Genomic DNA, 18664 nt, shown 5'->3' with positions numbered 1-18664 from the left:
TTTATAATATTCAATGCCCCTACTACTGCTACTACTACTACTACCACTACTAATAACAAATCATCGCAGCCCCGCACTGCCTGAGGTCAGCACAGCTACGCACGCTCCTCCTCCGTCCCAACCTATACAAATACCAAAAACAAGAAGAACAATAGGGAATTTCTCAAGACAGTGGGAAACAGATTAGAATAAATATTTCGACCCTATGTCCAAGGGCCGTCTTCAGCAATACAAAAATATATAAGAAGAAAAAACTTACAACAGGTTAAAATCAATAAAACAGAAATGAAAAATTTTTCAAAACAGTCCCAGCATCCTTACCTCAGTAAAGTTCAACCAGGACTGATAAATGAATTGTGATGAAACGAAGCAATTCATTGAAATGAAAGAAGATGATTTAAAAAGACGGACTCCGAGATAAGCTAGGACGATGAAAGGGTACAAGCATACCCTTCGTCCTCAACGTCGGACGAAAGGGGCTTTTCGTCCTCAACGCCTCGCTCTTTACGCTAAAGTTTTATAAATTTTTAAGAAGTCGAGTTAAGAGAAAGAGTCAAACTTTAGCGTAAAGAGCGAGGCGTTGAAGACGAAAAGCCCCTTTCATATACGGAGTAATTTCTGTTCGTTTTAAGTTTTAATGTCGCTCCTTACTTTCATTTAAAAAAACTTGTTTTTTTTTGTTTAATTGTCTGTAAGAACCGCCCACACGCGCAGTGCCGTAGTGGGCTAAAATTTCCATACCAGTAGGCATCTGAATGTGATATTTTTATAGTAGAAGGAGAAACATTTAATTGCCAGAAGGTATTGAACACAATTAATATGCATTTAGTGTTTAATATACTATAAGGAGGCTAACAGCTTAATTCCAACTGAAAAAAAAAATTGAAAAAGTAAATTGTTTTGTGTAAAAAATAAAACTGAATAAGTGAAATTTGAATAGCGTAAAATGTATTTTCGTTTCAATGCTATAATAAATGGAAAAGAGAATGTTTTAATATAATTCGCTTTCAGTGAAGCACCAATGACGCAGTAGGCTTTAGATTTTTTAAAGTTAGGAAAGGAGGCAGTAGCTAAATTCTTGTTTGTAGTGGAGCTGAACTTGTCATGAATGGTCTTGGGAAGAAATAAGGTAAACTAAATATTTGATATATAGTGACATCAACTGCTGAAAAGCCCATCAGTCCAGTTTTCCCCCTGCTTAAATTTAGTTTCTTCCAAAATCTTGTCAAAACTAAGATAAACCTGCATAATTCAATCATCAACAGAAACAGATCATCTTTTTTAAGTACATATTTACCTTTATAGTACTATAAAGTACCTTTATACAACTTTTATAGTACTATAAAGTACCTTTATACAACTTTTATAGTACTAAAAAGTACCTTTATGGTATCACCTGACTTATTTTTTAGTTTGTACTGTCATTTTCACTTGACTTGAGAAAATTGGCTTCAACTTTGCCCCCCCCCCCAGGATTTTGACGAAATTACACCACTGACTTAAAGTGTAGTGGTAGCAAAGAAATGATATTACTTTAGTTAGTACAATAACAAACGTTTTGTAATTGGGTATAGGCAAAGAACTTGTTTCAAAAATTTGATTGAAGACCAATCAAATTAATTTGATTGGTCTAGAAAATTCTTTTTTTGTTGCTCCATAGAATTGATTAGCTATAGAGTTCTTGCTACTGAGGAGAAAAAATAACTAAATTTCCTCAGTATTTTTAACGAATAAGCTACAATAAAAACTAGGCTATAAAATGAATATATTTAAAGTTAAGAAATTGAAATATGGGGAAGTTTGAGAGACCCTTATGTCCGCCAAAAGAAAAAAGGGAGATCTCCAAGTGGCTCTGATGCTAGTGCAAACTTAAAGCCAGATGAACAAAAGCTTATACAAAGAATGAGCTTCCCTTCTGAACATATAACTGAAAGGAACTGTAAGAGAACAGAGAACGCTGTTCAAGATAAGAATATCTCAGGGGAAATTTATTCAGAGCGTGCAGGGAGTGTCTCTAGTGGGAATCCCTTGGACTATGCAACAAGTATTTTGGCCAATTTTCCTGATCAAGATGTTTCACATGCTGGACCAAATAACGGGTTTTCGCAAAGACTACCAGTCTTATCGCAGCTACACAATTCGACATTATAGACACAGAAACTAACAAATACTTTAAGCAAATTATCCAGAAAATTTTTTTGGGGGGGAATGCGAATTTCCAACTAAGCAATGTTTCAATCATGTAGGCTTTAAGCAAAAGTGACATTGCTAGAGTAAAAGAATTGCCTAAGTAATGTGTGTAAATCTGCACAGCTCTATTAGTTCTCTATTAGTTCCGCATAGACTCTATCAGTCTATCAGATGAGGTGAATGATGCTGTTTTTTTACACCTAGTGAAGAAATTATTATCAACAATTAGATATCCCAAGTTCCCAAGTTTCTAATAGGCAACAAACATAAGCATCAACAAGCCAAAATCAAACTTTAAAAGAAGAAAAACTGGGCCTAGAGATCAAACAGACCTGAAAGAAGTTCTTGCTGAATATTCTAAACAGCGCGCAAATGAAAAAAAAAATAAGCCAGGTGATGATCAGCATGATCCAGAGTGGTACCGTCTACAATCACTTTTACATCATCTACATAAAGTACCCATATGGCTCAAAGCTAGAGTGGCTGACAGAGGTCATGAAGGCAATTAAAAAATTAACTTAATCTTTCAGTGTATTTTTAGTTATATAGACGAATTTAATAAAGCTTTTTCTTTTATCTCTTTAAGGTAAGCATTAAATTATATGAAAAAAAAAATGGCTAGTAGGTCTAAAAATTAACGAATATTCCAGCATATAAATAATAAACAATAATAATATTGGTACCAGAGTAAAAACATGATAGGAGAAAGTAGTTTATGTATTTTCATGGCTTTGTTTTGAAATGTAGTAATTTGTTTTAGATTTTCTTTGAAAAGAATAATCTAATAGCTATAATTAAGTATCTTAATTCTATCGGAGATGGTGAAAAACAAGATAAAGAGACGCATTTTAACATAAAGTAAACACAAATGTGTAAAAAAGCCTGCCATGAAACTATAACTAAAAAGAAAACAGTCCAAAATTTAGAAACTGCCACGCAGTGTCCTTTCCCTTTGCCAGTGTTCACTTCCAAAAGATTAACGTTGGATTGGGATAACCACAGGGATGACTAAAGCGTCAGCCACAGCCCATAGTAACCAAAGATTAAGACGAACCTTTCGGTTCGTCTTAAAAGTAAATAGGTAAAAAAACAAGTTTTTTCAAATTTAATATCTGAATGTTTTGATTTAATACTGGTTTTGAATTTTGCTCACCATACATGAATAATTAAAAGGAAATATGCATATTCATTTTACTTTTTTAAACTACAAATAGCCTTATAATAACCCAAGTTTGATTTTTGTTTTAGTTGTTCAAGAATGACTCCTGAATCACAAAGACTTTTTAATTAGAATAATAACGTCCTTTAAAAGTGAAAAAATATACTTTAACGTAAGAGCAAGCTACTGAGGCGAAGCAGCCCATCTCATATAAGTAATTAAATAAAAAAAAAACAAGTTTTTTTAACTGAAAGTAAGGAGCAACATTAAAACTTTAAACGAACAGAAATTACTTCGTATATGAAAGAGGCTGCTTCCTCATCAACGCCCCGCTCTTCACGCTAAAGTTTGACTCTGTCTCTCAATTCTTCTTTTTAAAACAGTAAAAAACTTTAGCGTAAAGAGTGGGGCGTTGGTGAGGAAGCAGCCTCTTTCATATACGAAGTAATTTCTGTTCGTTTTAAGTTTTAATGTCGATCCTTACTTTCAGTTAAAAAAACTTGTTTTTTTTATTTAATTTCTGAACGTTTTTGAATCAATGCATGTTTTGATTTTGGCTCTCCGCAGAGGAATAATTAAAACGAAATTTGCATTATTTTTTTTTGGCTAAATGGCTTTCTCATAATTTTGATCGAATGATTTTGAGAAAAAAAGAGCGGGGGAGGAAGCCTAGTTGCCCTCCGATTTTTTGGTCAATTAAAAAGGCAACTAGAACATTTAATTTTGTACGAATATTTTTATTAGTAAAAGACTTACGTAACTTATAAATTAGCTTACGTAAAGAACTTTTGTATTCTCATATTTTTATTACATATATAAGGGGGTTCGCCCCATTGTCAGATCCTCGCTCTTACACTAAAGCTTAAATTTTGTCCCAATTCATTAAGAATGAACCCAGAATCACAAAAGCCGTAGAATAAATAGTTAAAATTACTAAAAATACTTTAACGTAAAGAGCGAGGTATTAGGAGGAGGTGAGCCCCTCAAATGGGTAATAATTTCTGTTTTTTTTAAGTTTTAATGCCGTTCCTTACTTCCAGCTGAAAGAACTTTTTCATATTTATTTTTTCATTGTGTTTTTAAATAATGCTAGTAAATCTTGCGCTCCCTTCATGGAGATTTCCTTCCCCCATGACAAACTATCGATGGAAAGTTTCCCCAGCATATCCCCCTCTTCTCAACCCCTCCCCCAACCAAAAAAATCCTCCTGAAAACGCCTGTACACTTCCCAATAACCATTACTATATGTAAGCATTGGTCAAAGTTTGTAACTTGTTGCCCCTCCCATGGGGACTGTGGGGGAGTAATTCGTCCCCAAAGACATATTTATAAGGTTTTTCGACTACTCTGAACAAAATGGCTATCTCAGAATTTTGATCCGTTGACTTTGGTAAAATAATTAGCGTGGGAGGGGGCCTAGGTGCCCTCCAATATTTTTGGTCACTTAAAAAGGGCACTAGAACTTTTCCGTTCCGCTAGAATGAGCCCTCTTGCGACATTCTAGGACAACTGGGTCGATACGATTACCCCTGGGAAAAAAAAAACAAATAAACACGCATCCGTGATCTGCCTTCTGGCAAAAAATACAAAATTCCACATTTTTGTAGATAGGAGCTTGAAACTTCTACAGTAGGGTTCTCTGATACGCTGAATTTGATGGTGTGATTTTCGTTAAGATTCTATGACTTCTAGGGGGCGTTTCCCCCTATTTTCTAAAATAACGCAAATTTTCCCAGGCTCGTAACTTTTGATGGGAAAGACTAAACTTGATGAAACTTATATATTTAAAATCAGCATTAAAATGCGATTCTTTTGATGTAGGTATTGGTATCAACATTCCATTTTTTAGAGTTTCGGTTACTATTGAGCCAGGTCGCTCCTTACTACAACAGTTCGTTACCACGAACTGTTTGATATTTTCTCTTCGTTTTAAGTTTTAATGTTTCTTCTTACTTTCAGTTGAAAACTTGTTTTTATTTGATTGCTGGTCGTTTTTAAATTATGTCAGGAAATCCAGTCCCCCTTCATTGAAAATTGTCTTCCCCCACGAGAAATTTCTCCATGGAAAGATTCTCCCGGTTAAAAACTAGCGATATTTGCGGAACTAATTTTGTAAGGCATAGTAACAAAACGGCCAAAGAGGCGAAACTATTAAATAGAAAGTCACAAGTTGAGGAATTCTCAAATGACTGAAATAACTGAAAGAAAAGATCTTTAAAAGATACAGGTAATAATTCATGTTCGTTTTAAGTTTTAATGTTATTCCTTACTTTCAGTTGGAAAAACTTGGCTTTTTTTTATTATCTAATAACAACCACAGTAACTTCGGTTTATTATTACATAAAAATCATAGTTATGAAAATGCTTAAGGTAAAATTAGATGCTGAGATTGATAAAAAAAACACAAAACAAATTATTGCTTATATCGGCCATTATTTACAAAATTCAAACTTTAGTATAAAGAGCGAGATAATAACGAGGGGGCAAATTTCCTTATATACAATATGAGGGGGGTTCACCCCCTCGTCAATACCTCGCTCTTTACGCTAAAGTTCGAAGTTTGTTCCAATGCCTTAAAAATGAACCCCGAATCGCAAAAGCTGTTTAAACAGAATAAATAGCACTTTTAGAATTACTAAAAATACTTTAGCGTAAACAGCGAGGAACTGACAAGGGGACGAAACCCCTCATATAAGTAATAATTTATATTCGTTTTAAGTTTTAATGTTACTCCTTGCTTTCAGTTGAAAAAACTTGTTTATTTTTAATTTAAGTTTTCTGATCGTTTTTTAAATGATGTTGGGATATCCAGCGCCCTCTTCATAGAAACTATCTTCCCCATGAAAAATTCACTCATGGAAAGATCCACCCACGTAACCTATTCCACCGACCACCCCCCCCCACCAAAAAAGTCTCCCTGAAAACGTCTGTATACTTACCAATAACCAACACTATGTGTAAACAATGGCAAAAGCTCATAACTTGCAGCCCTTCCCCCAGGGACTATGGGGGATTAAGTCGTTCTCAAAGACAGAGTTATTAGATATTTCGACAATGGTGGACAAAATGGCCCTCTAAAAATTTTTACCTGGTGACTTTGGGAAAAAATAAGCATGTGAGGGGGCCTAGCTGCCCTTCAATTTGTTTTATTCACTCAAAATGGGCACTAGAACTTTTTATTTACGTTAGAATAAGCCCTCTCGTGATATTCTATGACCACTGGTTTGATACGATCACCCCTGGGAAAAAAACAACAACAACAAAACAAATAAACACGCATCCGTGATAATTCTTCTGGCAAAAAGTACGAAATTCCACATCTTTGAAGATAGGAGCTTGAAACCTCTACAGTAGGGTTCTCTGATACGCTGAATCTGATGGTGTGATTTTCATTTAGTATGACTTAGGGGTGTTTGCCTTTTTTTCGAAAATAAGGCAATTTTTTTCAGGATCTTAACTTCTGACGGGTAGGACTAAACTTGATGAAACGTATATATTTAAAATCAACATAAAAATCTAATTCTTTTGATCCATCAATTGGTGTCAAAATTCTGTTTTTTAGTGTTTCGGTAACTTTTGAGCCGGGTCACTCCTTTCAAATAGTTCGTTACCACGAACTGTTTGAAGCTTAATAGAATTGAATAGAATTTATTTATAACCCGTTATAATACACATGAAAAACGGAGTATAATGTGAATAAAAGAAAAGAGGAGAAAGAAAATGACCTAAAAAACTAAACAACACTTCACCTTACTTAAAAACAATTGAAACATACAAAAGCATAAGCAAAACATTCATTGAATCAAACTAGCGCTCCATGGGTGCCGACCAATTCTACTATTATAAGCTTCTATGCTTTTTCTGATAGAAGCATTCGGGTCCATGATGCCGTATCTTTTAATGACCCAGGAGTTGCTTGACCATGGTGGAAGGGCAAGCAGGTATTTGGCATACCGGAAATAGATTCGCCGAAGCTCCTTCATCTCGGTTATCGTAAACATACGCCAAAAAGGTGCAAGGTATAAGAAATTCGGGGGTGCAGAAGCATTGTAAAGTTTAGCTAGCAGTTTGCGGTTGAGTCGAAGTTTGTTTGCTACCAAGCTTCCGTATGCAGTTGCTGTTCGACATTCTAAATGAAGGATCAAGAGCCTTCTAGTTGCTTTAAGGGTGTCACCGATAGGAAGCCCTAAATATTTCATTTGTGATTTTGAGGAAACTGGCGCGCCGTCGAGATTAATTGTAAATCCTGCTCGAGTTTCACCCCAGTTGAACAGAACCACGTCCGATTTTTATCTATTGAATGTAAGGTTAATCTTAGCATATTCTTTACTTAAAATAACAAAATTTCTTTCGAACGACTGCACTGTCTGACTGGGGTTAAAAATATCATCTGCATAAGCGATAAGTGACAGATCAATCCTTATTAAAATACACGAAGGAACTGCGCTGGATTGGGCGTTCAGGATACAGTTATTGAAGGCAACTGGAGAGGTAAGGGCACCCTGCCTGACGCCTCGACAGACTGGAATAACGAAACGTGTTATGGTTAGGTGTGATTTAACAAAATCTGAAACCCCTCGAAAACGGCGTCAGATCAAAACGAATAGTTTGGTATTGGAATCAGTATGTTCAAAAACCTAGAAAAAGGAAATTATACCCCCCTCCCCTCTCGAATAACAAGAAAAATCACTTTCTTCATGGATAGCGCTCAAAATTACCTTTGCAGTGTTGAAGGAAGATTCCGAATGTGAAGGAACTAAACGTAAGACCTGTAGCATGAAACGTAACAACCTTAGGACTGAACGTAACATAGTCTTACGTAATTCAGTGTGAAGATACCTTTAAAGCCGCCGTTTGATAAAGCCCTATAAGCAAAACTATTAAAAGCACGCTTCACAATATCTGATGAACATGATTCATTGCTTGTGTTTTTTTTATTAGTCATAGGTATACTGGCATAAAAAGTACTTAAATTAAATTCACATTGGTACCTCTATTAGACTTACGTTATAAAAACAAATCTTCTATTCCCAAAAGACAAGAAGAGAAAGCATGTGTATTTCCTCCATTTTTGCTATTGAAAACTAAAACTATTTAGTCAGAAGAAAGAATGTTTTATGTTCAATTTTACTTCCATAGTTTCACTTTTTTATGGTGTTAGAGGAGATGGTTACCTATAGGGGGTGGGTATTTTCAATACTCAGAGTTATATTTTTATGTTATAGTTATATAGTGAAATGCATCAACTAGTAAAATATAATTTGTTTACTCTTTTGGTGGCATTTACCTTGGCTATTATTTGATTTAAAAAAAGATATTTCCTTATGAAAGAAAAAGCGACATTAAAGGGGAAAATATTTCATAATAAAATCCAAATAAAGGGTATGTGTCGCAATCAACACCCCAGTCTTATGGCTAGGATTTGACTGCATTGCACCATGTCTACCTAGCTAGTAATTTCCAATGTGGGATGTACCAATTGTCTGTTAAGACATGTGTTCTGAAAATTCTACTGTTTAAGGCAAATGTAAACGTATATGCCCTTCCCATTCAAGTGTGCTGTGGGAAAGAAAATCTGAATTTCTAGACACTTCTCTTTCCATTCATCAATAAAATTTGTTTTTATTATTTATTTTTTTTATATGGAAACTGCGACAAAGAATTTTGAAAAGCAGGCCACACAGAGTGCATTATATTAAATACCAAACCTAGCCAAACCTAACATAACCCCTAGCAACCACTATATTTTAAATATTTAGTAAAAACTAGCTGTTGGGGTGGCGCCCCACCTGTGAATTTGTCCCACCTGTGAATAGAGATAGATATAAATATATGTTTTTAACTACGTAAAACATGCGAATATACAACATTCTTGGCTGTCCCATTGTCTGTGCATATAAATAGATTGTCAGGTTTACTGACTCTTGAACATACAACATATAATTGTCCATGGGAAAAACAATCCGTATTCAGATCTATACCTCATTATTCTAATCGTGTCCCTCTGTCCCGGTCGTCATTTATATTTCCTGTGTCCCGGTCGTCATTTGTGTCCCGGTGTCCCAGTTTGTAATTTCTCTTTGAGTGTCCCGGTCGTCATTTGTATTCCCTATGTCCCGGTGTCCCGGTCGTCATTTGTGTCCCGGTGTCCCGGTCTTTAATTTCTATTCGAGCAGTCCCTGTGTCCCGGTCGTCATTTATATATCCCTCCTGTGCCCCTGGCGTCCCCGTTGTAGTTGTGTCCCTGTGTCCCGGTCGTCATTTATATTCCGTGTCCCGGTCGTGATTTGTGTCCGGGTGTCCCAGTCTGTAATATGTCAGTCGACACACAAACATGACGTCACTCGACACACACACACACACACAGACAACTTATTTATATATATATAGATAGATAGATATACATACATCACAGTTCTCTCACTCAATAATAAGCAAATCATAACCGAACCAGGAAGGAAAGCCGATTTCTATGAAGTTTTACATAGCAATAATTATTGAGTGCTTTGTGTTTAACAGACTAGTACCTGTTGACATAGCTCTATATCGGTACCTGGAGAAATCTGTTGGGATAACCCGGGAAACGACGGATGACTTGTCACCAACGTCACATTGCACTCCCGGCCGAAAGCAGCAAATCAGAAGATCGGTACTTGTGCTACGCAGACCAATCGTCAGCATGTGAAGAAGTTTTTCTTTGTTGCACAAAATACAAGATGTTTTGCATTTTTGTAGTCCGAGACTTAAAAGTTCTCGAGAGGAGATTTGGAGGATTATAGTTTTGGCAGTGCAATCACCACATTTGGATCACTTTTGGAGGGTGTTTCCCTTTTTCATGAAATTATTAGGCTTTACTTATGCTATGAACTACTGAAGGATATATTTAAACTTCAAAATTTAGCACATCACCATTAAATGTAGATACCTCTGACGTATACGTTATTTCTTAGAGTCTAGGTAGTATTCCATAGGTCCAGTGGCGTAGTTTCGTCAAAGTCCTGGGAAGGAGGTCAAAGTTGGAGCCTGTTTTCCCCAAGTCAAGTGAAAATGACAGTGAAAACTGAAAAACGAGCCATATAGCACCATAAAGGCAAAGATATACTGAAGAATACTAACCTGTTTCTGTGGATACTTGAATTATGTAGGGTTATCTTAGTTCTGACAAGATTTTTTAAAGGCACTAAATTTCAGATGGGGGAGGGAAGCAAACTTGGTTCTGAGGGCATTCCGCCCCCCCCTCCTGCCTTATAAGAAATTACGACTCTCCATAGTTTCTTTTTCAAAATCCTTGACAGTGTAAGGAGTTTATCTGTAACTATGTCCTGCATTCATATTGTAACCTTGTCCCAGGATTGAGCACCAAAAAGATCATGAAATAAATAGAAAATTGTTGTTTATTTCGTGACAACGTGCCACAGGATTGTGCATTGCGATATTATAGCCTCGTCCCAGGATAGAGCATCGAAGCATATATGAAATAAGTAGAAAGTAGATATTTATTTCACGACCTTGTGCCATTTTATTGAACTGACTGGCTAGATAACCTCGTCCAAGGACTGAGCATCAAAACATTCATGAAATAAATAGAATGTAGACATTTATATCGTGACCTTCTGCCAAAGGATTGAGCATCGAAACAATTATGAAATAAATAGAAAGTGGATATTATTTCATGACCTCGTGCCACAGTCAATAAGTGAAGCACTATTTATTATATAGGTCGTCATACCCCCTACTTAAGACCGAATCATAACATATGGATCTTGAATTGTCTATACAGGAAACAGCTGAAGATACTTCTTAATAGACTTTAAGACCCTACAATTATCAGACAAGGAAATGTATTGGTTCCAGTAGCTTGGAAGTGAAAGTCTTTGGCGGGGATTAATTACCAAGACAAGTTTATTTACTGGAGTTATAAGACAGGTGTAATTTGGAACAATGTATTTACTAAATTATACAGCATGCAGAAAACTGCTTGTCGCAAAAAATCCATTAATAAATATAACACTAAAATAAGCAGACAAGGAATAATAATAAATGTATGATAAATAGCACGTATTATGGCACAAGCTTAAGTAAAAAGTATTTGAGCTGAAAACAAAGAAAACTAAAATTTGTCACTAAGAATTAAAGAGTAAACACCATCTAGTATTTCCACAAAAAGTTATAAAGCTATTTAGAAAAATATTACCAAAGCATTTTCATTATCTCATTTTCAATTTTTTTTTCAAATTGGCCGAAACTAAAACAATCACTTTTCCGAAAAAAGTATAATAATTCGTTGCACTCCCAAACATATACTCAATAATAATTGAGTAGATATTTTTACTGGCCTTTTCTCTGCATGCTACCTAACCCTACTTATTATTAAATAAAAAACAACAGTTTTCTAAACTGAAAGTAAGGAGCGATGTTATAACTTAAAACGAACAGAAATTATTCGGTATATGAAAGGGGTTCTCCACTCTTCAACGCCCCGCTCTTTACGCTAAAGTGTTTTATTGTTTAAAAAAGTAGAACTGTGACAAAGAGTCAAACTTTAGCGGAAAGAGTGGGGCATTGAGGAGGGGACAGCCCCTTTCATATACGGAATAATTTCTGTGCGTTTTAAGTTTTAATATCACTTCTTACTTTCAATTAAAAAAAAACTTGTTTTTTTATTTAATTTCTGAACGTTTTTCAATTAATGCACGTTTTGATTTTGACTCATCGTACATGAATATTTAAAACAAAATTTCAATAGTAATTTTTGCTTTTTTTGGCTTAACGGCTTTCTCAAAGTTTTTATCGGACGATTTTGAGAAAAAAGGCGGAGATGGGGGCCTAGTTGCCCTCCAATTGTTTTGGTTACTTACAAAGGCAATTAGAACTTTTAATTTTATTTACTAATGTTTTTGTTAATAATAAATATACGTAACTTACGAATTAACTAACGTAGCGAACTACTATATTCCTATATTCTTATTACGTGTATTGACGCCCCCTCGTCAATACCTTGCTCTTTACGCTAAATTTCAAATTTTTTTACAATTCCTTAAGAATGATCCCTGAATCACAAAGGCTGTTTAATTAGAATAGATAGCTCGCTTGAAATTACTAAAAATACTTTAGCGTAAAGAGCGAGGTATTGAGGAGAGGACGAGACCCTTTAAATATGTAATAATTTCTGTTCGTTTTAAGTTTTGATGCTGCTCCTTACTTTCAGTTGAAAAAACTTTCAAATGAATAATGAAAGTAAATATTAATATTAATTTTAACATATTAATTTAATTTTTTTTTTTTTTGGCTAAATGGCTAAATTTTGATCGGACAATTTGAAGAAAAATGGTTGGGAGAGGAGGCTTACTTGCCCTCTAATTTTTTTGGTCAAACAGTTCGTGGTAACGAACTGTAGTAAGGAGCAAAATATATCAAAGATTGGTATCAAAATAGATTTTTGATACCAATAGCTACATCAAAAGAATCACATCTTAATGCTGATTTTAAATATATAAGTTTCATTTACAAGTTTATTCTTACCCATCAAAAATTACGAGCAAGAGAAAATTTGCCTTATTTTAGAAAATAGGGGGAAACACCCCCTAATAGTCATAGAATCTTAACAAAAACCGCACCATCAGATTCAACGTATGAGGGAACCCTATTGTAGAAGTTTCAAGCTCCTATCTACAAAAATGTGGAAATTTGTATTTTTTGCCAGAAGGCAGATCACGGATGCGTGTTTATTTGTTTGTTTGTTTGTTGTTTTTTTTTTTTTTTTTTTCAGGGGTGATCGTATCGACCCAGTAGTCCTAGAATGTTGCAAAAGGGCTCATTCAAACGGAAATGAAATGTTCTAGTGCCCTAATTAAGTGACCAAAAAATTGGAGGGCACCTAGGCCCCCTCCTATTTTCCCAAAGTCAACGGATCAAAATTCTGGGATAGCCATTTTTTTAGCGTAGTCGATAAAGCTTAGAACTACGTCTTTGGAACGACTTACTCCTCCACAGTGCCTGTGGGAGGGGCTACAAGTTACAAACTTTGACCAGTGCTTACATATAGTAATGGTTATTGGGAAGTGTACAGACGTTTTCAGGGGGATTTTTTGGTCGGAAGGAGGGTCTGAGAAGAGGGGGATATTTTGGGGGGAACTTTCCATCGAGGAATTTGTCATGGGGGAAGAAAATTTGCATGAAGAGAGTGCAGGATTTTCTAGCATCGTTTAAAAAAAAAAAATGGAAAAATAAATATGAAAAAGTTTTTTCAACTGGAAGTAAGGAGCAGCATTAAAACTTAAAACGAACAGACATTATTACGCATATGAGGGGCTCACCTCCTCCTAATACCTTGCTCTTTACGATAAAGTATTTTTAGTAATTCCAACTATTTTTTCTACGGCTTTTATGATTCAGTGGTAATTCTTAATGAATTGGGACATAATTTAAGCTTTAGTGTAAAGAGCGAGGTACTGACGAGGGGGTGAACTCCCTCATATATAATAAAAACATGAGAATACAAAAATTTGTTACGTAAGCTAATTTATAAGTTATGTATATCTTTTACTAACAAAAACATTCGTAAAAAATTGAAAGTTTTAGTTGCCTTTTTAAGCAACCAAAAAATCGGAGGGCAACTAGGCCTCCTCCCTCGCTCCTTTTTCCTCAAAATCATTCGATCAAAACTATGAGAAAGCCATTTAGTCAAAAAAAATAAATATGCAAATTTCGTTTTAATTATTTATCTGCGGTGACAAAACACCCCTTGAAAAAAAACAACACATCCGTGATCTTTCTTCTGGCAAAAAAATACAAAATTCCACATTTTTACAGATAGGAGCTTAAAACCTCTACAGAAGGGGTCTCTGATACATTGAATCTGATGGTGTGATGTTCATTGAAAATCTATCTCTTTTAAGGGGTGTTCCCCTGTTTTAGAAAATAAACAAAATTTTCTTAGGATTGTAACTTTTGATAGGGAGCACTGAAACTTATATATTTAAAATCAACATAAAAATCCGATTCTTTTGATGTATCTATTAGTATCAAAGCTCCGTTTTTAAGAGTTTCGGTTACTATTGAGCCGGGTCACTCCCAGCCGGGTTCCTACCAAATACATCGAGTTTCTGGTCTTGAGTTTCTGGTTCTTGTAAGGTATCATATACCTCTTCAGTATGATACCTAAAAGGCAACAAGGCTTCAATTCAAATCTCCCACCGTGTGTTACTGAGTGGTTTTACTGTAAGCTTTGAAAAGTTATTAAGTAAAATACTCCATCTGTAAGTAGAAGTTGAAAAAAAATGAAGATTTCTTGAATTGTACTGAAACAGTCTGCTGCAGCATTACAAGAAAGAGCAGCATCGTAAATTACAAGCTTCAGTGTGTGGTTTCCTCATGGTACGTAAAAAGCACAAGGACTTAATCACAGATCCTCTTCTGCAGAACCATTATCATATCCCTGGCCACTCATGTTATTTGAAAGGAATGCCTCGTGCTTGCACCTCTTTCGGTAATACTTCTTTTAGGCCTTCACAGGAAGAATTGACAATAGGAACAAAGCCTGAAAAAGCTTCCATATTGAAAACATCCTCATCTGCTGCAATTTTGAAAAATCTTGCCACGAATGTCATTTGCTTGGTGTTACTGACAACGGAAGCACAGTCTAATTTTATAGGATAATTTTTTGCATGCCGCAGCTGCTCTAAGATGTGGTCTTGGATCTTTTTCGAAAGGAAATAAACAAATTCATTCTGTACATTTTTGCTCAAGCAGTGAATATTTGTTTCTTTTGAAGTTTTCATTTTAGGTTTTATAGGTTTCATTTTATCACTACAGTAATCATTATAGCATTAAGATGGAGATTTATTTGGATCCACGTTGATTTCGTGACGTCATACTGCCGATAGTTTCTGGTCACCTAAAAATGGCACTAGAACTTTTAATTTTAGGTTTGAATGAGCCCTCTTGCGACGTTCTAGAACCACTGGGTCGATACGATCACCCCTAGCAAAAAAAAACAACAAAAAACAACGCATCCGTCATCTTTCTTCAGGCAAATTCCACAAAATCCACAAAAAACAACGCATTCATGATCTTTCTTCTGGCAAAATTCCACATTTTTGCAGATAGGTGCTTGAAACCTCTACAGTCGGGTTCTCTGATACGTTGAATCTGATGGTGTGATGTTCATTAAGAATCTATGATTCTTAAAGGGTGATCCCCTGTTTTAGAAAATAAGCCAAATTTTCTCAGGATCGTAACTTTTGATGGGTAAGACTGAAACTTATATATTTAAAATCAAGATAAAAATCCGATAATTTCATGTATCTATTAGTATCAAAACTCTGTTTTTTAGAGTTTCGGTTAGCCTACTATTGAGCCGGGTCACTCTTTACTTAAAGTTTGCTACCACGAACTGTTTGAAAATAACGGAGTCCCTACCAAATGCATCGAATTTCTGGTCTTGAGTTTCTGGTTATTGTAAGGCATCAAACAGTTCGTGGTAACGAACTGTATTAAGGAGCGACCCGGCTCAATAGTAAACGAAACTCTAAAAAATGGAATTTCGATAATAAAAGATATGTCAAAAGAATCAGATTTTTATGCTGATTTTAAATATATAAGTTTCATCAAATTTAGTATTTGTCATCAAAAGTTACGAGCTTGAGAAAATTTGCCTTATTTTGGAAAATAGGGGGTAACACCCCCTAAAAGTCATAGGATCTTAACGATAATCACACCATCGCATTCAGCGTATCATAGAACCCTATTCAAAAAATTTCAAGGTTCAATCTACAAAAATGTGGAATTTCGCATTTTTTGCCAGAAGACAAATCACGGGTGCGTGTTTATTTATTTATTTTTTTTTTTTTTTTCCCCAGGGGTCATCGTATTGACCAAGTGGTCCTAGAGTATTGCAAGAGGGCTCATTCTAACAGAAATGAAAAGTTCTAGTGCCCTTTTTAAGTGACCAAAAAAATTGGAGGGCACCTAGGCCCCCTCCCACGCTCATTTTTTTCCCGCATAGTCGAAAACCATAATAACTATGTCTTTTTTGTTCCGCATAGTCGAAAACCATAATAACTATGTCTTTGGGGATGACTTACCCCCTACAGTCCCTAGGGGAGGGGCTGCAAGTTACAAACTTTGACCAATGTTTACATACAGTAATGGTTACTGGGAAGTGTACCGACGTTATCAGGGGGATTTTTTTGGTTTGGGTGTGGGGTTCAGGGGAGGGTGCTATATGGGAGGATCTTTCCTTGGAGAAATATTTCATGGGGGAAGAGAAATTCAATGAAAAGGGCGCAGGACTTTCTAGCATTACTATAAAAAAAAACAATGAAAATATAAACATGAAAAAGTTTTTTCATTGAAAGTAAGGAGAAGCATTAAAACTTAAAACAAACAGAGATTATTATGCATATGAGGGGTTCTAAAAATACTTTAGCATAAAGAGCGAGGTATTTAGGAGGAGATAAATACTTCGCTCTTTATGCTAAAAAATCTTTAAATAATTTCAACTATTTATTCTACGGCCTTTCTGATTCAGGGGTCATTCTTAAAGAATTGGGATAAAACAAGATTTAGTGTGAAGAGCGAGGTATTAACGAGGGGACCAACCCCCTCATATATATAATCAAAAATATAAGAATATAAAAGTTTGTTACGTCAGTTAATTCTTAAGTTACGTATTTTTTTTTACTAATAAAAACGTTCGTTAAAAATTAAAAGATCTAGTTGCCTTTTTAAGTAACCGAAAAATTGGAGGGCAACTAGACCTCCTTCCCCACCCCTTATTTCTCAAAATCGTCTGATCAAAACTAGGAGAAAGCCATTTAGCCAAAAAAAGAATTAATATGCAAATTTCATTTTAATAATTTATGTACGGAGAGCCAAAATCAGACATGCATTAATTCAAAAACTTTCAGAAATTAAATAAAAAAAACAAGTTTTTTTAAATGAAAGTAAGGAGCGACATTAAAATTTTTTCGTACCTTCTCAAGTGGACCAGAAAAATAAAACTTAATATCATTCCAATAATATTCCCTTTATGCTCTTTGACAACCTGGATACACTTACTTCTCTTGATTTATAATATGAAAAAAACTTCGTTTTCTTAAAGAGTTAAAGAGGCTGCGTCCCAAAGTCGAACCTTAAAACGTACAGGAATTAGGAGAGGCAGTTGGGGGGCTGCCGCCCCCCAAACCCCCCACTTTTAAAGGGTCTTTTGTACCGGTTTTTTGTTGTGGGGGGCTGCCGCTCCCCTAACCCCCCGCTCTTGGCTTCGGAAAGGCCCTCTTTTAATTAACAAAGAATACAAAACAGGTTTTTGTTTGCTACCCTACCCCCACCCCCAGCTCTTAGCTTGTGTGCTCTGTGTCTGGGAAACAGTTTCAATAATTATGTTAAAATGTAAATGGAGTGGTCAACTTCATTGTTACTAATTACTAGTTTCGGCGCAATGGTTCTCCTGTCCTCTTGTGTTTAACATTTTTCGAAGTTATTCCATTATTCATTCATTTCAATTTTTTGTTAATTAAAAGAGGGCCTTTCCGAAGCCAAGAGCGGGGAGTTAGGGGGGCGGCAGCCCCCCACAACAAAAAACCTGTACAAAAGAGTCTTTAAAAGCGGGGGGTTTGGGGGGCGGCAGCCCTCCAACTTCCTCTCCTAATCCCTGTACGTTTTAAGGTTCGACTTTGGGACGCAGCCTCTTTAATTCTTTAAGAAAACGAAGTTTTTTTCATATTTTGTGAAAAAAAACCGCCCGATAAGGGACTTGAACCCTTGACCTTAGGATTAAAAGTCCCACGCTCTACCGACTGAGCTAACCGGGCATGTTTGAAGTCGAAATACCTGCAGGTGTATAAATATAACTTTTAAATAACTTTTAAGAATTTCAAAAATTAACATGGGCTCTTATGGGGAAATGGGTTTTTCTAAGCAAGAAAATCGGGGGGTTAAGATTTTCCGACGAAACTTTCCAGGAAAATTACTCGCAGAATTCCCCGTCGAATGAGTCTTCGTACACCCCGATCCGATGTCGGCTGTGACCTGTAGGCGTGGCGCAAAAAAAGAACATGAACATTAAGTGGCTATGCGTGGTTTCTGGAAAACAGGGAAGGAGTTATCGGATCAAGCTGATGAATTTCGCGGATGAGCTCCTGGGCCCTAGGGGACCTTAACTTGTGAATTTCAGCCCGATCGGACCACTTTAAAGGGGGGGAGTGGGGTTGGGTTATTGAAACTTTCGGCCAGATTTTCCCTATGAAGGAAAAGTCGGAGGGGGATGAAATTTGACAGGTTTCTTAGTTGGAGCTCGGGCTACGAAATGCA

General features: G+C 35.8%; 1 non-coding gene across 1 annotated transcript; it reads right to left on the bottom strand.

Moving 5' to 3' along the window:
* Nucleotides 1-18092: 18092 nt before the first annotated feature.
* Nucleotides 18093-18165, bottom strand: Trnak-uuu (transfer RNA lysine (anticodon UUU)). Its single transcript has one exon. It is a non-coding gene; the product is annotated as a tRNA-Lys (tRNA).
* Nucleotides 18166-18664: the final 499 nt, after the last annotated feature.

Source organism: Artemia franciscana, chromosome 13 (assembly GCF_032884065.1).
Source record: "Artemia franciscana chromosome 13, ASM3288406v1, whole genome shotgun sequence".
Lineage (NCBI taxonomy): Eukaryota > Metazoa > Arthropoda > Branchiopoda > Anostraca > Artemiidae > Artemia > Artemia franciscana.
This window is presented reverse-complemented; position numbering and strand designations above follow the sequence as displayed.